Source organism: Gorilla gorilla, chromosome 1 (assembly GCF_029281585.2).
Source record: "Gorilla gorilla gorilla isolate KB3781 chromosome 1, NHGRI_mGorGor1-v2.1_pri, whole genome shotgun sequence".
NCBI lineage: Eukaryota > Metazoa > Chordata > Mammalia > Primates > Hominidae > Gorilla > Gorilla gorilla.
The window spans coordinates 30,502,152-30,525,720 of NC_073224.2; the positions used below are offsets into that span (position 1 = coordinate 30,502,152).

At 40.9% G+C, this 23,569-nt stretch overlaps 1 protein-coding gene across 2 annotated transcripts in view; it reads right to left on the bottom strand.

Annotated features, from left to right (window-relative positions):
* Positions 1 to 23,569, bottom strand: part of ESRRG (estrogen related receptor gamma) — a 591,615-nt gene that overhangs the window by 421,580 nt on the left and 146,466 nt on the right. For both annotated transcript variants that reach the window (XM_063708073.1, XM_019030557.4), the window contains exon 2: positions 19,191 to 19,282. The gene's annotated coding sequence lies outside the window, so the exon portion shown is untranslated. The remainder of the gene's footprint in view (positions 1 to 19,190; positions 19,283 to 23,569) is intronic.

The window sequence follows — 23,569 nt, forward strand, 5'->3', positions numbered from 1 at the left end:
GTGTGTGTGCATATTTTTCTGTAGGGACAATTGTGTGCCTGCATTTGCCAGCCATGGCATAGCCTTTCACATTCATTATAAGAATTAGATGAGAATATTTAATGACGCCTTTTTATCTTTCAAGTTCACCATAAAAGAAACAAGCCAGAATAGATTGTTACTGATGTACAAAGAAAGAGACTTATATCACCTTGTGGTGGTTTGTAGGATTTGGAAAATACATTCCCGAGACAAATGAAATCTAAGGACAGTCCCCAAACACTTACTTCAACACAATGCTTTCACTTATTACACTGCTGCCTTTTCTAGCTACAGAATGTCAATATGATCCAGCAGATAACTGAACATCTGCCCCAGGATCTGTCCTGGAACATGAAGGAAGAAGTTGAGGGAAGGAGCTGCATGAAAAGGTCACTATTACAGGCATCTCATTCCCTACATATGTTTAATGCATCTTAGTGTCTAAAATTGTTAGTGTTGTAGAGGCAGCATTATGCTGTGAGCAAGGCACACGACTCAGAGTTGGGCAGCAGAACTAAGTTTAAATCCCAGACCCAACACTACCTGCTTATGTGACCTCAAGCAGTTTTACCCAACTTAAAGATTTCCCTAAGTTCTGCTGTCTCATTTGGAAACTAAACTTAATGATGCAAATGGTATCCTGAATGGTCCAATTACTACATGACTTTGAATCCAGATATTCAAAGAGTATATCATCTAAAAAATAAAGTTGGCAAGATTTTTTTCCCATTTGATGGTAAGAAAGACATCACGTAGATACCAGACACATCTTTCATCAGGAGGTGGAGAGTAGTAGAAGCATGGAGGAGTAAGACAGTGTGTTCTCTGCCTCGTAGTCGCATGGTGACTTTTTTCAAGTACTTAACTGAACTTACTCTGCGCTCCCTCTGTGTTCCATCGGTAAGACGAGGATAACATTACCTACTTCTCAAGGTTTGAAATGTAAGAGATATAGTGCCAAGCCTCTGTCTAAAACTTCCCAAGGGCTCCCCATCTCCCAAAGAGTAAAGGACACGTTCCTGACAATGGACTGTGAACTCCTACGAACTTGACCTCTTATTAACTCTGACCACCCCCAATCCTCCTATGGCACTCTGGTGACAGCCTCTGCACTTCTTCACTTTGCACTCTTCCCCAGACACCTAGGTGGCTGCTCACTCACTTTCTTCAAGTCTCTGCTCCAGGATCACCTGCTCAGTGGGGCTTTTACACTCATCTTATTTTGAATTGCAACTCTACTCTCCTGCTTTCTCTCCATGGCACTTACCACCTTCTAATATAATGAATTTTTAAAAATATATTGCATTTATTGTCTTAACTCCTTTCACTGGAATAAAAACTTCAGGAGGGCAGCAATTTGTATTAATTTTATTCCCTGCTGCATCTCTAAGGCAGAACCTGGTACTTGGGATCACTCAAGAAATATTTATGAGATGAACACATTTATTGTGCATTATCAAATGGCATGCTATCTATAATGGACAGTGCCTGGCACATGGTAAAACCTTAATAATGACAGCTACTAGTTCTGGAGGGTGAAGGTTGTAATCTTTGAAACTGTGAGTGGGTGTGCACTGCTTTGGGCCAGTCAACAGTGGGATAACACCGCGGTTACCACCAGGAACTAACTGGAAGGCCATGATCTATTGCTGGTTCTCTCTATGTCTCACCATGGACCTTGGGCACACCAGTCTCTGCCTCTGTAAACAGATACAATAATATCTACCCTCCAGGGCAAAGAGAAGCTAAGGAAGGCTCTGACTGTCACTTGATTTGCCATCACAGATGAAGCGTACACAGCATTTTTTAAAACATTAGATAAAATTAAAAATAATAGGAAAAACTGTAGCTTCTCTCACCTGATAATTTTTCTGGCTACTAAAGGCATCTTTCAGCCAGCACTCCCAGGCCCTGCCTAAGAGGGTTTCAGACACAACCTTTTTAGTTCGAGTTGCAGTTAAGCAGTAATGAGGGAAAACCAGGACTGAGACTTTCCTGGGGAAATCTAAGGATCATATTTGTCCATGGGGGCAAGTCATTCTTTTCATCAGGGTAGAAAAATACAAAGAAGGATATAGTGCTGGTCGCCTGTTCATTAACTAGGTAGAATTATTGCAGCAAGAAGGTTAATAATTACACAAGTAATTAACACTTCCTTCATTTTCATACTCTAATCCTATAGTTGCAGGATTTCAACTTTGGTCCCCGAGTCCGAAGGAAGATGAGAGTAGAAGGGCAATGAATTGGATTGGCTTTGGAAAAGGAGCTGGGAAACAAGAAGATAGCCCTGGGTTTCTAACCACTTTCTAATGAACCACAACTGCAACACATGAACAATACCAGCAAGCACTTTAGTGTTTCCTGTGGGTTTTCTGTTGTTGTTAACAATTGCAAGTTTTTGTGGCAGCAAGAGCCATACTGTTGTGCGCCATACAGGTATTTGACACCCCAGTCTTCCCTAAGCCTCCACTCCTACCCTTTCACGCCTGCACACTGTATATTTGGTGTCACTGTTTATTAAAGATAACTATGCCCTAAGTCTTTATTTACTTCTGTTTATTGCTATTTTAACAAGAGTCACCAGAGAGCAGCTATGCTTCTGGTCCACTCGGGTTCTTTAATCACTGTTAGTAGGTAAAATCATCTGTGACAACTAATCCAAAAAGCAGATTATATTTATTTTGGCTACAGTGGCTTGCAATTCGTTAAAATCAACAAAGCCTTTTCATTAGCCCCCTGCTGATGTCCTAAAAACAGACATTTCAAGGGTCTCAAAGCGCTGAGCTACACATATGCAGCCAAGCTAATTCTGACAGATTCTCAGTGCCATTCTTAACACTAAATCTTATTAAACTAACAAACAAGAAACAGAACCCCTCTGCTTTCATACAAAGGCTTAATTAACATGCCTAAACTCCAAAATCAAAATCATAGCTGCAAAGCTCCCTGAATATGGAAACAAAACAAACACAGAGACTGTGTCATTCGTTAAGCAAGATTTACCAAAAATCGGGACTTTTCTGTATTTTTTTTATTTTCAAAAAAATAATGTGGGAAAGGATTAGAAATGAGAACCATGGTGCCTGTTACTCCATAGTTCTGCATGGGCATTCTAGCCTTCAAAAGCTGGGATTGTGATTAACTGGACTGTTGGTGGAGTCGGCAGATCGGAGCAGAGGATCAAGATCTTATTCCAGAGGTTGCCAGAGATTAGAAACAGTGGCAGCAGGTTTTAAGGACAGCATCATTCCATCAACATTCCATGCATCCGCTTTCTCCAACCCTCACTCCTACAACCACACTGCTGCATTTTTCAGGCATATTTCTTTTACTTGCCTGACCACCTGGCTGTCCAGTGTCACAATGAAGGGCCTCTTTAACACTGAATTGGATTTTCGGGTTCAGTGTCAGAAATGGGGGTGTTCCAGGAAAGATGCTCACGGCAGTTGACTCAGCCATCACTGCACCACCAGGCAGTGGCCATAATTAATGAATGTATCAAAAGGTCTACTCAAGGAGCAAAGAAGGTAGACAATGATTTATGTTTACCTACGAAGAAGATTATTTAGCTTTGCAAGAGCTTTCAAAATGAGGGAGCCCAGAATTATTTAGAGATGGTGTGATACCTTTCCAAACCTGAAGAGAAATTCGAGGAGTGAGCAAGTGGATCCAGAAATGAAGGGCAGGGGGAGCAGACAGAGGAAGAGGTTTTCTCTCCCACATTTCCCCCTCCACAGCTCTGATTGGAAAGCTGCTATGATTTGTATATTTCCATGACTGCTACTGCAATGGAATTACTTGTTTGTCCCTCCAGCATAATCCTGAACATTGTCAAGGATGATTACCAGATGATACTTCACGCAAGTCTCTATCCTAACATGCAGATTTCCACTGGTTGAAAGGGGAGGCCAAAAGCAGCCCTCGAGAGCAGTGGCTCACTTGGTTCTTAAATGCACATGTGACAAGCACATCAGGCTGCCTCCGAGACCAAAAGGTCCAATTTGCCTCCACAAGGGCCAGTGTCCAGCAGCCCCTTCAGCCAGGGCTTCGGCTTCTTCTGGTTCATTCCATAAGCAAAAGAGCTGTCTGTTAGAGCAGATAATAAAATCCAGCCTAGAAGGAAAATCCACATGCAAAGCCTCTCTCAAATCAGAGTTTTGTCCACAGGGAAAAGTGAGCCACATCTGATATACAAGTTATCATTTTGCCTCTCCATAATTAAAACTATTGTTGCCATGGCAATCCAAAGAGTGTTGCAAATACAGGAAAGGCTCATGTCATGGCTTTTTGTTGTTATGGATAGAGTTTGCAGCTCCAGCCAGGGTGTATTTATGACAGGGTGGAAATGTGACTTGGGCAAACAGGAAGCCGGAGCGGGTGAGGTGAGAAACTCTAAAACTTCATTATGTACCCAAGATACTCTTTTCAATTGTTCCTCAGCCCCTAGCCTGACTTACTCCATAGATAATAAAAGTATATGGTCTTTCTTATGCATATTTACATCTAGTAGCTCTCCCCAGCATACCCCAAAGCTTCCTGGTTTTCTTCTGTATCATCTGCTACTATTTACCCAAGAAGATTTCCAGGTCCTTGAAACAGGTCCCTTTTCTGAGCCACCTTATCAAGCAATAGGAACTACAGGCAGTTCTCCCGCAGGGAGACAAAGGTTTGGGGACTTAAACAGGATGGCTCAACAGGCTGCATGACTGTTGTTATAAAAACATGTTGGCCAAGTGTGGTGGCTCATGCCTGTAATCTCAGCACTTTGGGAGGCCGAGGCGGGCAGATCATGAGGCCAGGAGTTCAAGACCAGCCTGGCCAACATGGTGAAACCCCATCTCTACTAAAAACACAAAAATTAGCTGGGCATGATGGTGTGCACCTGCAGTCCCAGCTACTTGGGAGGCTGAGGCAGGAAAATTGCCTGAACCCGGGAGGCGGAGGTTGCAGTGAGCTGGGATCACGCCACCACACTCCAGCCTGGGGGACAGAGCGAGACTCCGTCTCAAAAACAACAACAACAACAACAATGACAAACATGTTGAGACAAGCGAGACAGCAGCGGTTCCCAGAAGGAGTATTTCAATTTTATACCTTCTAAGGTTATTCTCAAATACAAGAGAAGAACATGCCCCTGAGGTTTTTCTGCTTTTGGGGGGACAGGGATTGGGTTTTTGTTTTTTTTTGGCAGGGGGTGGGGGGCGGAATGCTCCCTCTTTTCCTGGTTTATTCAAAGTGGGTCAGCTCGGCTGGGTGTGGTGGCTCACTCCTGTAATTCCAGCACTTTGGGAGGCCGAGGAGGAAGGATCGCCTGAGGTCAGGAGTTTGAGACCAGCCTGTCCAACATGGCAAAACCCTGTCTCTCCCAAAAATGCAAAAATTAGCAGGCGTGATGGTGTACTCCTGTAATCCCAGCTACTTGGGAGGCTGAGGCAGGAGAATCACTTGAACCCGGGGGGTGGAGGTTGCAGTGAGCCAACATCGCACCATTGCACTCCAGCCTGGGCAACAGAGCTAGACTCTGTCTCCAGAAAAAACCAAAGTGGGTCTGCTCTTCACAGTTCATGATCGCCTCAGGAGAAAACAATCTGAGCGAGCATGAGAAAAAGGCCACACAAACAACTCCACAGCCCTCAGACAGCCCTGAAATCTGGTACAGGTCTGCAAGCAAAACGCTGGGATGGATGGACCAGTGTTTTCCAGACTTGCCAGACCCAAAGGAGCACCTCGGGCACTTATTAGAACACAGATGCCAGGCCCCTGCCCTCGAGCTGCTGCTTCCGCAGATCTGCACACACCTGGGAAACACCAGATCAGATGAATTTGGCCAGGTGCTCTAAGGGACACACCACACTCTCATAACTGAGTAAAAAATTAAATCCAGAGCCAAAGAAACTGAGGAGACAGAGGACTTGTTTCCTGGCCTGTTCTGTGGGAACAGGTACTTCAGCTCAACCACTTTCCATCCCAGGAAAACTGAGAACACCTATGAAAAAAAAAAAAAAAAATCACTCCTGTTACGTTCCTGTAGCTCTTACACATGAAATGTGAATCCATGGAGTCCAAAGACCAAATGGTTTGGCAATATTTATTTGGCAGAGGAGGGAAGGGGAAAAAGTTACATTTATTTTTAAAATTTTATTTTTCAATGAAAAATAATAGGAGAGAAACTAGCCACTTAAAACTCTGGAAAATGAACTAGCTACTTTTTTTTGTGGTCTGAGAGGGACATTGCACTTGCAGCCATAGAGATACAAAAAAAAAAGTATAATGTTTCACTTAATGCTGGGGACAGTAGCTCAAGATGTTGAAAGAAGCATATAATATTTCCCCTGGGGGATCTGAAGGTAGCAGTGTAGGTGACAAAAAAGCCTGGAGGATTGAGGTAGAGAAGGAAGCTTTCATCCGGTCAAATGAGTAGCCAGAGTGCAGGGTGGAATGCTGAATGCTGAATGCTGAATGCAGCACGCTGTCACTAAGCGAGCTCTCCCTGCACGAAGAATAGCCCAACAGAGCTCCAATTACTATATTTCATGGACACTCTGTCTCACTGGAATACAGCTTGTTGGGGGATTAGTGTCTAGAGAGAAATTCTCAAATAAACTTTTATTAAAAGACTAGATGCTTAGAAATGGCAACTGCTTCTTTTTAATTCTGAAAGCAATCCGAACCATAACTCAAGAGTTCTGCCGTCTGATAACTGAGTAAAATCCAATGCTGTTCCTGAAATTTTATAGACACTCTTCTCTTTCTAAGTACATGAATAGTGTATATACACTCTTCAAAGGCTCGACTTTTCTCTTTTGTAGCAAAATGGCAAGAGCCTATGGGAATGCGGTGCCTGGGGCAATGTTCCTTTTTGCTTAGAAGGGACCTGCCTGCTAATCACCTGCAAGTAATAATAGACTACAAGGGAGGGAGCCTGAAGACGGCCCCTCACCATCCTGAAGGGCAAGGGTTAAATAGAAACAAAGGGAGGGAGGCGTTCTTGGCCTGAGGGAGCTCTGCAAAGTGACCAGTGAGAATATCCCCACGGATGGATCCAAGGGGCTGAGGAGCAGCAGTTAAAGATCAGAGGCAACTTGAAATGGGCCAACGTGCTGAGCTTCTGAACTAGAAAGAAAAAGGATAATACTTCCAAAAGGCTAACACAATCTTAGGGCCAGCCATATCTTGGAAAGTGACTTGCTTTGCCTTTAGGCTGAGAGGTTGAGCTTGATGGCTAAGGCACGCCATAGGCCCATCTCTGCAGGCTGAGAAATTTCCTTCAGGAATATGGCATTCTTTTACTCCAAGGCAGGACTGGTGCCATACTGGATGCTGGCACCGTGGGACGGGGCTCCCAGATCATAAAGGAGAGCACTAGCTTTGCACGGAATATGATGAAATCTGGCTATTCTTACTGGTGTACTTTAACCCAAGAGAACTTAGAGCAGACAATTCAAAGGGCATTAAAGGCTTAGAAAACTGTAGCTAAGAAGTTGTTCAGGGAAAAGAGTTTAATCCAGTTCCAATCTTTAACTTCGAAAGAATTCAGGCACATGAGGGATTTTCATGCGGTGAGTTTTAGTAATTCTTTTCCAGTTACTGAAAAGACAAAGAGAAGAAAAGGGCCCAAAATAGTCTAGTTAAAAAGAAGAAAGTCTTGATCATGAGGGATTGGAACCTAATGGTGACCGTGGAATCTCTTCCTTCATATTTGTTGTTAATTATAGAATAGATATGCATCAATCTTGTGCTGAGGGCTCTCCCTGCATGAAATTTGTAGAATGGCTTTGAATTGATTGACTCTTCCTTCACCATTGAATTTTTCCCCTGTAAAATATCTGTGGGCAAACTCCCTTTTAGCCTCCACTTTTTCTCACCTCTTTTCCCCAGTGTCTCCTCTCAGAGGATGTCTCAGTTTTTTCTGCCCCTTCTAGCCATCCTACTCCTCCATTTCAATAACAAGGGAAGGTTAAAAAGAGGAGCATCTCTCAACCCCACTTCTCAATATTTACTATCATTAAGAAACTCACAGCATCCATCTTCATTGGCTTCTTCACGTCAAGACTGCCATGACCCATTGGGAACATCTCCTCTTCTTCCTGTCACAGCCTCCATGTTGGTGGACATTTTTAATGACTTTCCTAAGCACATTGATGATTCTTCCATCTATCCTTTCCTTCCCTGATTAAATCCTCCAGCTGCATGCCACTGACCATCACCCAGGTTACTAGATTACATGGAGGATTATGTATTTTAGGATTTAAAACAATGGTCTCCTATGGAAACAATCCAAATGTTGATCAACGAACGAATGGAAAAACAAAATGTGGTCGCTACATACAGTGGAATATTATTCAGCCTTGGAAAAGATTAGGATTCTGATACATGCTACAGCCAGGATGAACCTTGAAGACACTACTCTGAGTGAAATAAGCCAGATACAAAAGGACAAACATTGTATGATTTTACGTATTTGAGGCACCCAGAGTAGTCAAATTCATAAAGATAGAAACAATGGGGGATGCTAGGGACAGGAGGGGAGCGGAAATGGGAATTATTGTTGAATAGGTACAGAGTTTCAATTTGAGATGACGAAAAATGTCTAGAGATGGATGATGAACAAGAACGGGAATGCACTTAATGCCACTGAACTGTATGTACACTTAGAAATGGCTAAAGTAGTTAATTTTCTCACCACAATTAAAAAAAAATACTGGAAAAAAAACCACACTGGTCTCCCAAGTTTGAATGTGAATGTTCAAGTCACACCTGATAGTTTCAGAAGACACTTGTCAGGCTCTGTTAACAATTGGTGGTGAAAGTTGGTCACTCAAATTTCTTCCTTCCTTCCTTTCTTCCTTCCTTCCTTCCTTCCTTCTTTCCCTTAAGAAATATTTATTGTGCAACTACTCTGTGACAAGTACAATACTAAAAGATGGGACTCAATAGAATTCAGAACCCAGAAGAGAAAAGGGGCCATCAAAAAGGCAATACATCTCCCATCAAATTTTAAACATAGGAAATGAATGCTTGGAAACATATAATGAAGACTTGACCCAGTGCGTGTGTGGAGGGGAGTTGGGAGAGGGAGTGCTTAAAGAAATGTTTTTAAGCTGAGACCTGGAATTTGAATAAGAGTTGGGCAAAAAAACAAGGAGTATGTAGAAGAACATTCCAGACAGAGAAAATGGTATTTGAAATGAGAAAGAATGCAAGGCTTAGTGCATCACAGGTGGTTTGGCTTTGCAGGAGTTTAGGAAAGCAGAGAAGTACGTGATCAGGCCTGAAAGGTGGGCAGAGTGCAGACCACAGGGGGCCTAGGAGATGGCATTAAGACTTTTAGACTTTTTGTCCTAAATGCCAAATGAGAATATTGGACCAGACCCCCCAGGTCTCTTCCTGTTTTATGATGCTATTCAACTATAAAATGCTACATCTGTGATCCCTTTGCAAGCACAACTGCCATGCCAGTCCTGCCATCAACCTCCCCATGTTCTTATAGAAACCATACCTGATTTCCAGCCCTCAGGAAACCCCCTAACACCCATACTGTATCACTCTTACCTTATCTAAGTTATTAGTCACCACCTGATTTCATTGGACATCCTTCCTCTCTGAGTCCAGGAGAGACCCCTCACCACTGTCCTCACCTCATGGACATTCTGCCAAGTTTAATATGTCATCTTCCTTTCTGACTCACATCCCCTTCGAAGAACCTTTCTCTGACTCACTTCTCCCTTTTCTCACACATCCTTCTTTTTCTCTTGCATCTTTAATCTCCCTTCTAACCTCTTTTCTTCTGCTTCAGATATTCTGGGTCTCTTCTATATCCATATTGCTTTTTGGTTCTCAAGTGCAAAGGAAGATGTGAACATGGCTCATTACCAATTCATTCTATTTAACTTCAACTTTGCCCTCCCCCATGAATACCAGGTGATCCATTTATTCATCCCCTGAGCATTCCCCGGCTCACTTCCTTCTGAGGTTTATTTAGAATTACTCTCTCCTCAAGCTTCAACCCCCCATTTTCAGACTGACTTTACATTCTATTTATTCTGTGGGTGTCCTCTCTGCCCTTGCCTCTGCTGCCCATGGGTCTGGGTCTGTTTCTAGAGATAAGTTTAGTCTTCTAGTCTTTGTCAGGGTGGATGACACTTCACTGTGTTAAAGACCTGGAAACTGCAAAGACGTATAAGACATAGTTGTTGTCCTTCCAGAAATTTCAATCTAGTTAAGAACCTGTAGAAATACAGCACTATAACACATTGTTGTTTCAGCATGAGTCTTAAATAGTACTGACAGACACTTCAACATCCAGATTTCTTCTAGCTCAAGGTGTCAGGAAAGGCTGCAGGAAGGAGGTGACATTTAAGCTGAGCCTTGAAAGATAAATGGGACTCCAGTTAGCTTGTCAAAGAGTAATGGAGAAGGCCCCAAAAAGAAAGAACTGCAAATGGGAAGCATTGTCTGTAGAACACACAAGGTTCCACAATGATTACGATTTTTAAAGTGAAGAAGAGCAACTAGAAGTGGGTGATGGGATAATGCTGTGGAGAGCTTAACTGCCCAATGAGGACAGATCTCACCAGAGATAATGGGAACTCATGTGATTTTTGTAAGGAAAGCTGGCATGTTAAGCGATATTATTCTAGTGTGGCTGATGTGGGACTTGGAAGTTGAGAGGCTAATGGCCAAGTTCAGTGAGGGGGCACCTGTCACTGTCTGGTCCCAAAGCATCTAGGAGAAGGCACATGGATATTAAAGATGACATGCACGTTTCTCCTAATTCTCATATGAGGACCCTTGTCCCTTGTCCGTCCCTAATCATTTTGGGGGAAGGTATTCCTTACCCTTATTGACTTATTATTTCATTTTTTCTAACCTCACCTTCAGAACTTTCTTTGTCTTCAGCTTAAAATACCTTTCTCTGGCCTACACTTTGTGTAAAATAAGAGAAATTCAGGAAAATAATTCTCCCTTCCTATGAAAAATGTTTTCCCTTGACCCACACTGAGAAACTGCTCCTTCCTTATTCTGGAAAATGGACTCTGTCTTCTCAAAGTTTTCCAGCTCCCTGACTTGCTCTTTCCCTCCCCTGGAAATCTTCCCACCCCTGCTGCCTCAGCCTTAGAGGTTCAGCTGGGATGTTGTTCTCAGGAGGACCAGCCGCACCCCGCCTCCCAACTGGCCCAACTGGCCCAGGTGCCCTCCTCAGGGTTCTCCTGGGACTCTGAGCACCCTTGGTTACTGCACTGATCACACAAAGCAGAAATCCCTGTGCTCTGCAGTCATCTCCCCGACTTGTCTATGAGCTGTGGGAAGCAGGGATCATGTTGAAAAGACCTACAAAATATTTAGAATAAAAAATTATTTTTCTTTCTTTCAGAGGAGAAGCCAATCTAATCAAGACAGAAAAATGAGAAACCACACAAAAAAAACCACACAAAATAAATACATTTGACTTCTTTTCTATCATGAAATATAATCCAAACCAAAATTAAAAGGTGAAAATAAGGCCAGGCGCAGTGGCTCACGCCTGTAATCCCAGCACTTTGGGAGGCCGAGGCAGGCAGATCATGAGGTCAGGAGTTCAAGACTAGCCTGGCCAACATGGTGAAACATGGTCTCTACTGAAAATATAAAAATCAGCCGGACATGGTGGCGTGCACCTGTAATCCGAGTTACTCAGGAGGCTGAGGCAGGAGAATTGCTTGAATCCAGGAGGCAGAGGTTGCAGTGAGCTGAGATTGTACCACTGCATTCCAGCTTGGGAGACAGAGTGAAACTCCATCTTTGGAGGTGAAAAAAAGGTAAAAATAAAATAAGGAAACATTTTTAGAACACATTTAAGAAAAAGAGGTTAATATTGTTAGTACACAAGAAGTTTCAACAAAGAAGGAAAATGACAAGATTTCAATAGAAAAAAAATTGGCAAGGCAGTAAATCCATGTAAAGAAGATACAAATGACCAATAAAACTGTAAAAGATCTTCAGCTTCATTAATAATTTTAAAATTGCAAATTGAAGTAAGATACTACTTCCCGATAATAAATTGACAAAAAGTAAGGTCTGTTAGAACCATGGGTAACTAGGAATTGCGTCCTCGCACAATTTTGGTAGGGGTGTGTGTGTGTGTTTGTGTGTGTGTGTTTAGAGACAGTGTCTCTCTTGCTCTGTCCCTGAGGCTGAGGTGCAGTGCTGTGATCATGGCTCACCACAGCCTCAAATTACTGAATTCCTGAGCTCAGGTGATCCTCCCACTTCAGTCTCCTGAGTAGCTAGGGATACAGGTACACGCCACCAAACTTGTTTTTTGTTTGTTTGTTTGTTTGTTTTTTTTTGGTAGAGAAAAGGGTCTTGCTACATTGTGCAGCCGGGTATCAAACTCCTGGCCTCAAGCAATCCTCCCACTTTGGCCTCCCAAAGTGCTAGGATTACAGGAATGAGCCACCATGTCCAGCCAATTTATATAATTTTTTTAGATCCACAGACAATTTCTTATAAAATTGAAAATATAGATACACTTTGGCTTAGCAATCCTACTCTAGATAACTATCCTACAGGAGTAAGACCACAAGAATTAAAACATTTCCTGCTTTCAAATCACAGCTCTTCTACTTGGCCAAAGCTTTTATCTTCTCTGTAACTCAATTTCTCCATCTTTGAAATAGGATAACAGCAATACCCCATAGGACTGTTTCCAGGATTAAATGATTTATTATATTTAAAGCACTTAAAAAGTGTGCAACATATAGAAAATATTATAGTCATTGTTATTCCCATTTTCCAAATTTTCTATATTGACAATATATGCTAATTATAATAAAAAAGTATTTAAAGGAAGACAACGGCTCCCAATTATTTCTAAATGGACTATAAACCATTGGCCTAATTTAATGAGATGGAGCCACTTTTCTAATGTAGCCCTGCCTTCTCAAAGTTTTTCACTTAGGCTTTCTAATTTTCTAGCCCCACCTCTATTCCCACCCCATGCTCATCTGGTAAATTTTAAGAACTGGCTCTCAAATGAAAAAAAAAAATTCGTTTGAAAATTTGGGGCACTGTCAATTTCTGTGGTGTAAATACTCCCTCCATGGCTGATTTGAGCTACCAACATGACATGGTGAACATGGAGCTGATGAGGAGATGCAGAGAAGTGCAGTATTCCAGACCTTCCATACCTCAAGAACATGGATAAGACCAAAATGTGGTGAAGAAGAATAATTGGAAAGTGATTAATTTGCAGTATTTATTACTTTTGGTTTTAACATACTGACTTATTATATGTTCATATCATTCAATTTTTAAGAACATTAAATTATAACTGGATCACAAAATTCCTAGAAATTTAACAAGTGATTCTCTTAGTAAGAACAGGCTCTGGTGCATGACTGAACTCTCTGCTTCAAGAGCTCTGCACTTGTATTCCTCAATTGCATTCTCCCTTGGACTATAGCTTTGCCTCCCTCCTGGTCTGCTCCCCCATCTTCCCTCCACTGACCCCTGGCCTATCAACCCTGCAATGCCTTCTTGCAGGATGTCAGCACCCCACTGGCCCATTCCTTGCCCGATTCTGTTAGCAATTTTGAAGAATACTATACATTTAACAGCTCAGTATGCGTATTTTATTATCCTTATTACTGATTATTTTGTGTATCACCCTTTCTCCCAACTCTTTCTCCCAAAGTTAGATGATATTTGTGTATTAGTCTGTTCTCACACTGCTGATAAAGACATACCAGAGGCTGGGGGTGGTGGCTCACGCCTGTAATTCCAGCACTTTGGGAGGCTGAGTTGGGTGGATCACTTGAGGTCAGGAGTTCAAGACCAGTCTGGCCAACATGGCGAAACCCCGTCTCTACTAAATATACAAAAATTAGCCGGACGTGGTGGCAGGGACCTATAATACCACCTACTTGGGAGGCTGAGGCGGGAGGCTGAGGCAGGAGGCTTGCTTGAACTTGGGAGGCGGAAGTTTCATTGAGCCAAGATCACTCCACTCCTCTCCAGCTTAGGAGACAGAATGAGACTCCATCTCAAAAATAAAAAGAAATACCCGAGACTGGGTAATTTCTGAAGAAAAGGTTTAATGGACTCACAGTTCCATATGGCTGGGGTGGCCTCACAATCACGGCGGAAGGCAAAAAGCATGTCTTACATGGTGGCAGAAAAGCAAGAATGAGAGCTAAGAGAAAGGCCATCAGATCTTGTGAGACTTACAAAGCCACAAGATCTCATGAGACATATTAACCACCACAAGAATAGTATGAGGGAAACCACCTCCATGATTCAGTTATCTCCCACATGGTCCCTCCCACAACACATGGGAATTATGGGAGCTACAATTCAAGATGAGATTTGGATGGGATCACAGCCAAACCATATCTATTGTTTTTTAGAAAGTGGTTATCCACTGAGAGAAAGGGTTGGGAGAGTGCGTATTGGTGACTCTTTTGATATTTCACCTCCAATGTCCACTTCACTTAGGTTAGAGAACCACTATTTTATACATTATAAATCTTAGCACAATGAATGGCTGGTATGTAGTAAGCACTCAGTAATTACTTGTAAACTGAAAATTTAAGATATTTTAATAGAAAAACTAAAACTCTAATAACTAGTAGTTAGCTGAAAATGTAGATTCCTGGTTAATGTAGGTGTAATAACATAGGAAAAATTGAACTGCTTTTCCTACTCTCACATTCAACACAGACACTTCTGTGTTCAGACGTGTGGGCTTGCTTTTGCTTTCCCACATGTCAGTTCTCCAGTGGTCACCAACTGGGTGTCCTACGATTTAACTCAATTCTGACACTCCCTACCTGGAAACAGCATCAGATCCCACAGGTTAGGGGCTCAGTCCCACAAGACTTCCCTCCACTTCAGACATCAACTGAAAGTTGTAGGCTACCTACAACTGCTGTTTGATTTAGCTATAAATTCGAGGTTTCCTTAACCCCCTTCTCTGGTTTGGTTGATTTGCTAGAGCAGCTCAGAAAACTCAGAGAAACACTTGCTTTTACTGGTTTATTATATTTATAAGGGATATTATAAAGAATACAGATGAACAGCCAGCCAGATAAAGAGGTGCATAGGGCAAGGTATATGGGAAGGGGCACGGGGTTTCCAAGCCCTTTCCAGGCATGTCACCTTCCCAGAAGCTCCCCATGTTCAGCAATCCAGAAGCTCTCTGAAATTGCAAATTGAAATCCTGCAGTTTACGATTTTTTTTTTTTTTTTTTTTGAGATGGAGTCTTATTCTGTCATCCAGGCTGGAGTACAGTGGAGTGATCTTGGGTCACTGCAACCTCCACCTCCCAAGTTCAAGCAGTTCTCCTGCCTCAGCCTCCCGAGTAGCTGGGATTACAGGCACCTGCCACCATGCCTGACTAATTTTTATATTTTTAGTAGAGATGGGGTTTCGCCATGTTGGCCAGGCTGGTCTTGAACTCCTGACCTCATGATCTGTCTGCCTCGGCCTCCCAAAGTGCTGGGATTACAGGTGTGAGCCATCGTGTCTGGCCCAGATTAGGGATTTTTATAGCAGCTTCATCCTGTAGGCATGGTCGATTATTAACTCAATCTTCAGCTTCTCTCCCCTTCCTGGAGGATGAGGGGTATGGTTGAAAGTTCCAAGCTTGTAATCATGGCTTGTTTTTTCTGGTGACCAGAACCCATTTGGGAGCCCTCCAAAAGTCACCTCAATAGAATGAAAGACACTCCTGTCAAACAGGAAATTCCAAGGGATAAAGAGCTCTGTAGTCAGGAATGTGAAGGTTGGGGGTGTTGTGGCGGCAACAGAGAACAAATATATATTTCTTTTTATAAATCACAACCTCATAGTAGATGTCTGGCTTCTTGTACCATGTGTCCAAGAAACAACAATATGGTTGTGGTACTTGTACTGAGGTATAATCATGAGAAAACAAGTTGGCATGTCAGTATCATTCTTATAAAAGAAATGAAATAAATGTCTTTTATGAAGGATCTAATTCACAAGCATATTACCATTAAGAGAATACAGTGGTTGATGACTATTAATGTGAAAATGACCACCATTTGGATGTTCCTGCTGTCACCTTCTTAGAGACTTTGGGGATGGGTAAACGCACACACACACAAACACACACACACACACACAGGAGTATAAATATAAATATATATAGCCAGACCATATACTTACTTTATGTAAAACAATTTTAAACTCCAAGCATGATAGCTATGAACAAACTTCATCAAAAATAGTATTTAGAGATCAAATTGTTTTACTTCTACTTACTTTGAAATAACATCATAATTAACTTTTCTCTCATGGACCTTGAGGAAAAAAAAAAAGAAGAAGGAGAAGACAAACAGCAAGAGACAGCTAATGGCCTTCATATCCCCATGTAAATTTTGACTTATATTAAAACACTCAAGGACAAGCATCAGCAGTAAATCATATAACCTACATTTCAGAATCAAAATTGCCACCTTGCACCCTTTCTGAAATCAAAGGAGAAATTTCAGATTGTTATTTGCTCAAATATATTTGCATTCCCTGGACACATACCCAGGGGCAGAACTTAACCAAGAGGCATTCTCAAGCCATCCTGAAACATCCACCCTGCAGATTGGCCACACTTGCAAACTCAAGAACTGTAGGAGTGGGTTTTTCCCTTGTAATTGGTACTTATCTTTGCCCCCAAGAAAGAAAGATATTTTTCAACTACTCTGTATAGTAACAAAAAAAGAAAAAAAAACTCAAATTTTTTGTTCCACTTAGCCAGCCATAAGCTTTCTGCTAATTCTCAGTCATAAATAAATAGAATTGACAAAGACATTAAAGATAGAAACAATAAAAATAGTCAGGAAGAGCAGAAAAAAAAAGATTGCCATGATATTCTGTCTCGTTTTGCCAAAAAGGTATTAAAGTACCAATGCTATAAAAATAGGCTTGAACAATTTTTTCTAAAGGAAGGGGGTAGCTACTCCCAGACTACATAAGATGGGTGTCCTAAAGGTTTCATTGATTAGTTGATAAGTTTGCAGGTGGGTGATTAGTCAATTAGTCAGAAAGGTTTGAATTACTTACTAGAGCTCTGCCTCCTGTGAATAAATGCGGGGAGTATTCTCTCTCCCACCCTCTGTGACAGATGATATCTGTTTTCTCCTGTGAGTTTGAATTTAAGAGCCACTGAAGCTCAGCAACAGTATATTCTGGCTCAAATGAGCTGAAAATTGCATTCAATTTGAATTTCAAAAATGGAGGGAGGAAGGGGGGAAAAAAACCTCAGCACCCCATCAAGTCTCTACACTCTTCAACTACTTCCTGCTGCTTAGCTGCATTCCGCCAGGCTGGGGACCTGAAACCCAGGATGTTGCAGGGGAAAGAGCATCGCTGGATTCCTGCCCAGTCTGAGTTTAAAAATAAACTTTTTATAGTCAGGATCAAAGCAAACCTCACTTTTACACACATGCATAATGCAGAATGTGACCCACCAAAGAAATAGAGTTACCTTTTCCAAACTGAAATTGGCCTGCTTTATTATTATTTTTTTCTTTACGTACTCTGGAGGTGATAAAGGTGAAGGTGTTTTTCTTGGGAAACTCTGGAAAAGCAAATTCTTTTCTAAATTAAAATTAATTCCTCTTCAGCTCACTTAAGACCCTCATTCCTTGTGGCTCGGTGCCCCTGCCTTCACCTGCCTCACATTACAAAGCAGACGTGTTCTTGAAAAGTTGAGCATGTAGCTATTGATTTTTCAAATCAAATCATATTTTAAATGCTCTAAGAGAGTTTGTTATTTAAAGGAATCTTGTGATAAATTATTGTTTAAAGTCAATCTATTTTTAGTGTACAAATCACTGCCCCTTCCTGCAATGGCATAGTAAGCATGAATTTGAAGCATATCCAAGTTTTCTGAAAGCAGGGCACACCTGTAGTCCATGAGAAGTAGATGTAGGTATCACCAATATTTAAAACTAAACCGATGCAACGCAAAACAACAAATGATATCCCAGAATCACGTAACTGAATGATATGGGGCCAGAACTCCATTTTATGATAGTTCAAGCTGAAGGAGCAGAGAGAACACCAAATTCATTCCAATGGACTTCAAACATGAAAACATATTCTCCCGCTGACTAAATTACTCTCAATTTGCGAATTAAGCAACCTGGGTGCCATGAAAAAGGTAATTCAACTTCTAAAGTGCCATTTTCCACACTGAAGCAGGAATCTGCTGAATGCTGTTCAAAAATATGCCTTACTCCAAAGGGTTCACTAGCAAGTACGATTGAAAGGCATCATTGGCAGTGAGTGCACAGGGATTCCTGTGCACCTACTCTGCACTGGCCTCTGCAGCAGGAACTCAGAGTAACTAATACATCAGAAATCCTGCATTAGAGGAGGCAGTGGCTCTTCATCCTTCCTGAGTTACAAACCCATGTGAGGGTATCATGAATGCACAGACACTCTCCAACAAAAGAATCTTTCCATGCCATGATCCTCGTATGACAGTCATTACAACTACAGCAGAGTCCATGGATCCAAGTGAAGGACCTGGGTCTAGGATATTAATTGACTAATGGATGGTAACCTGGGAATGTTAGTATTACATAATTTCCCTTCAAAAATGGAGTGAAGTAGACAGATATCTCTAGAAAGAAATGGGTATTCAATTGGAATCTGATGGATACCATGAACTTTTAGCAAGCTCACAGAAGGTAGAATTAGAGAGAGAAGGATCCCTATCTTAAACACAGGACAAGACATAAAGAAGAGTAATATTTTACTTCTTAGGCACCATCGAAAGACAAGAATTAAGAAATAGTCTGACTTTCACAACCTCAGCTTACTGGTCAGTATAGTGAATCAATAGAAACAAGGGCAAAACCTTCCCAAAGCACCTACATGATCACTACAACACACACTTCGTAAAGTCCAATCTTCCAGAATATCGTACACATAGACAAAAAAAAAAAAAACCACTTTAAAAGCATTTAAAATGATGTTTTTACATTTTAAAAGGCAGAATGTGGAAAACATTATACCTTACTATGAAATACTTGCCAACACCACAATAGTAGTCAAAGATGTCAAGGGGCCACTTAACCCTCTAATGTGTATCAAGTGGCATTATGTTATGTAGATTTTAAAAGAATGTTAATATCTCCTAACCTTGTAGGGAGCAGCTTACCTTTCAAACTGCGACAGTGTTAGCGTAGGATTTTTTCCTTACATCTTCATAATTTAATATTGTTTCATTGATGAACCAGTAAATTGTCAGCTCTATTCATTTATGTGACGTGAGCAAGGATCCAACCAAAAAAAGGAAAAAAAAAAAAAAGTAAGGTCAATTTTCTTGGCCGCTGCATTTAATAAAATCTCCCAGGCAATAGAGTTAGGCACACATTAATAGCTATGACTTAGTATGCTCTGCCTTTAGCAAGTCTTTGATTTTCCTATATATACACTCAGGGCTGTATTAACACTCCAGCGAAGGTACAGGCCTCATTTCTTATTTTAAGATTTCTTCCTTCTCAGCTTTATCAGATTTATCAATCTTCCGCTCCTCTCTTATTTATAGCAAATGCTCTGGTTAGGGTTTCAAAGCATTTTCCATTATAATACCCATATATAACTTTCAGAAAAAAAGAATTCTTCTAAGACCAAGGGACTTTTTACTTACTTCACATTAGGCTCAAAATGTATGCATTTCTCCAAACGTGAAGGCTTTGTGTCCTATTTCTCTGATCTTCAGAAAAAAACACAAGAGAGCAAGTAGAGAGGCTCAAGCTTTCTAAGTGGAAAAACTTGAAGCTTCTATTTTAAATAAACTCCAAGTGGGTTTTCACTAAACATACACTAATGATGTTTTAGGGAGACGTCTGTCAAAGGAAGCTACTGGGTTGAACCTCATGAAGTTGCTGTTATTCTATCAGTTTCAACCTACAAAAATGGCAATTCCATATGATTTAACTTAATGCTTCTCATATATTTACTAAAATATAAAAAGACTGTTCAGAGCAACAAAGCAATCCCTTGGATATCCGGGGAAATTCTGTGCCGAACTTGCAGCTCAGGGGGTGAGAAGGGAGAAGAGAAGGTTGTGACCAACAGGAGGCTGGAATGCCCCTGACAGTTTGTTTGGTGCATGCTCTGGTGCAATTTATTAAGTAAAAGATGTGGAGAAAATAATTACTCGGGTGGCACCAGGCCACTTTGCATCACATCCCTTGAGGCATGAATGTGGTAACTGTAGACTTTGGGGAGTGAACACTTCAAAGAGATGCCTGTATTGCATTAGAAGACCCTCGGAGGGACCTCCAAATCTATTCACTAAAGACACCCTTCAGACTGATAGCTTTCCCGCTTTCTTTCAAGAATGAGGTTAAAAGTAAAATGCTTGACAAATAAACTAGATTGAAGTTTCAATCCCAAATTCCCCCTACACCCAGCAATTGGAATCATACCTTGGTAATTTACTGTAATGCTAAACAGAAACTATTTGAATACTAGAAAACAAAGGGATCATTTTAAAATAATTTCTTGCATAAAGCGAGCTGAAGATCAACTAAGACAAGAGAACGAAGAGGTTTCTAGTGTAGGTTGGAATTTGACAGGGTCTAGAATCAAGAAAGGAGGGTGCTTTACATATAAAACTAGGATGGTGTTTCAAACACACTCATGAGAGAGACAGGAGGTAAGATGACTCAAATGTGAGAATCCAACCCTATTTGTTTTCTAGGATTGTGAACATAAGAGCCTGTTAAAAAGCTGTAATTTATATAAGTATAAAGAAACACCAGGAGAGGACCCACCCAACTGACACTACAGGGTCAGAAGCCCAAGAAGACCTAATTTAGGTTGTTGCTTTTTTAAAAAGAAAGCACAGGACTCAGGAGGTACAAAAACAGGATTTGAATCAAGAAAAATCCTTCAGGTGCTGATTTCAACAGTTATGTGGCTGCTTTCTGTGTAATATTGCTAATGCTCATAGCCAGTGTGGCCGTAGATTTCAAGTTAACATTTAAACTCTACAACTTGTCATACTGCCATTTCTGAAATGGCTGAAAATTTGAAATAATGTTAATGTTAAAACAATGGTTTTGGGAACCAGTTCTCCTTTTGATCCCACACCAACAACTATCTCTAAGCAGAGGCATTCACCTCAGGAGATTCGGTTTGTGGGCGAGGGGAGACGGTGGGGCATTGGAAGGGTGTGTGGAATCAGTTCCTGTTACCCCTATGATTTCCTCTTATTACAAAATGCAGTATACATTTCCCCAGATAAATCTCGTTTTAAATGGTGACAACTAATCCAGATGAAAGATTTCTTATTCAATACTATAGGAAATTTACTAAGAATAGGGGGGAAAAAGATTGTAAACAGCCTTTAGAAGTTCAGTAACAATATGATTGAGAAGAATTTTGTGGGTAACCCAGGAAATGCACTACTATGTATCTCATTTTTTCCCTTGTCTGCAAATATTCTAAATTCCAAACAACCAGTTTTATTTTGTTTTATTTTATTTTCAATTTTAGATTCAGGGGGTGCATGTGTAGGTTTGCTACAAGAGTATATTGTGCGATGCTGAAATTTGGGCTTCTACTGATCCCGTCACCCAAACAGTGAACATAGTACCGGACAGAAAGTTTTTCAACCCTTGATCCCCTCCCTCCCTCCCCTCTTTTGGAGTCCCCAGTGTCTATTGTTCTCATCTTTGTCTGTTTCTATCCAATGTTTAGCTCTAACTTGTAAGTAAGAACATGTAATATTTGGTTGTCTGTTTCTGTGTTAATTCACTTAGGATAGTGGCCTCCAGCTGCATCCACGTTGCTGCAAAGGACATGATTTCATTCTTTTTTATGGCTGCATGGTATTCCATATTCTATATGTACCACATTTCTTTATCCAGTCTTCAACTTATGGACACCTGGGTTGATTCCATGTCTTTGCTATTGTGAATAGTGCTGTGGTATACATATGTGGGCAGGTGTCTTTTTGGCAGAATGATTTCTTTTCCTTTGAGTATATATCCAGTAATGGGATTGCTAGGTTGAATGGTAGTTCTGTTTTTAGTTATTTGAGAAACCTCCAAACTGCTTTCCACAGAGGCTGAACTAATTTACATTCCCACAAATAGTTATAAATGTTTCCTTTTCTCCACAACCTCGCAAACATGTTATTTTTTCATTTTTAATAATAGCCACTCTTACTGGTGTAGAATGGTATCTCACTGAGGTTTTGACTTGTATTTCCCTGATGATTAGTGATGTTGAGCATTTTTTCATATGTTTGTTGGTCACTTGTATGTCTTCTTTTGAGATATGTCTGTTTATGTTCTTAGCCCAATTTTTAATGGGGTCATTTGTTTTTTTCTTGTTCAATTGTTCAAGTTCCTTGTAGTTTCTGGACATTAGTCCTTTGTAGTATGCTTAGTTTACAAATATTTTCTCCCATTCTGTAGGTTGTCTCTCTTTTGATAGTTCTTTTGCTGTGGAGAAGCTCTTTAGTTTAATTAGGTCTCAGTTATCAATTTTTGTTTTTGAATAACCAGTTTTAAAATGTAGACTGACACACAACTCACAACTGTTTTGTAAGCTGATGATTGCCTATCCTACGCCCAACTAATTATTAAGATTGGGCATATAAACTTATTACAAAAAAAAAATACAGGATTAAGAACTATCAAGTGCAGTTGCCTGGATTTTGCATTGCAAGATTCCCAGGGTGTACTTTTCACATGCATTACAACGTGAATGATCTGCCCTACCATGGTTGTGTAGTATGAGATAGGAAGAGAAAGCCTCTGGATTCTCTTTCCTATCCCAGAGAATATTTTTAAAACAAATATAGATAACTAAATTACCAGTATCCCTTCACTCACAAAGTCAGTGACCCCAAGGCAAGAGGACTTACACCATCCCTACCATCACTCTCTACCATCACCAGCAGCTGCCTCTGCATTGTTGCAGGAACCTTCTTAGAAGGGGAATTGCCTCTCTAAATACAGAGCAAGAAAGATCTGTTCTTCAGGTCTCAAACAGGTTCTAAGAATAGATATTCCAATAAAAGGAGAAGCCACTTGGCACATGATATTCCTGAAACATGGTAGCATGACAGTGGAACCCAACCATTCACCCAGCTGTCCTTGGGGAAAAACACATTTTGAATTCCAAAACCTTAGGAGTATATCTTACTGTGAGGGTTTACCTGTAATCTACTTACTACACACAGATACAAAAGCCTGAACAGCATATACTCTCAAAAAGTGAATGGATAGCAGAAGTAAAGATTTTTAAAAGGGGAAACACACATATTTCCTTTAGTCGTTCTGAAGATAACCCTAGTGTACAGCCAGGAAAAGATAAACGGAAGAAATTCCTCAGCTTTCTCTAGATCCCCTACCATATGTTATTCATGGGGGTTTGATTATTTGAAGATTTTTTTTCAGGATTTCAATAAAGGCAATCAGGCAGGATTATCTTGGGCAGGCACAGGATATACAAGCAAGCTACTGGATGCTGGGGAGATGTAGGGCAAAGACAACTTCAGCTCCCACCTGCCAGGAA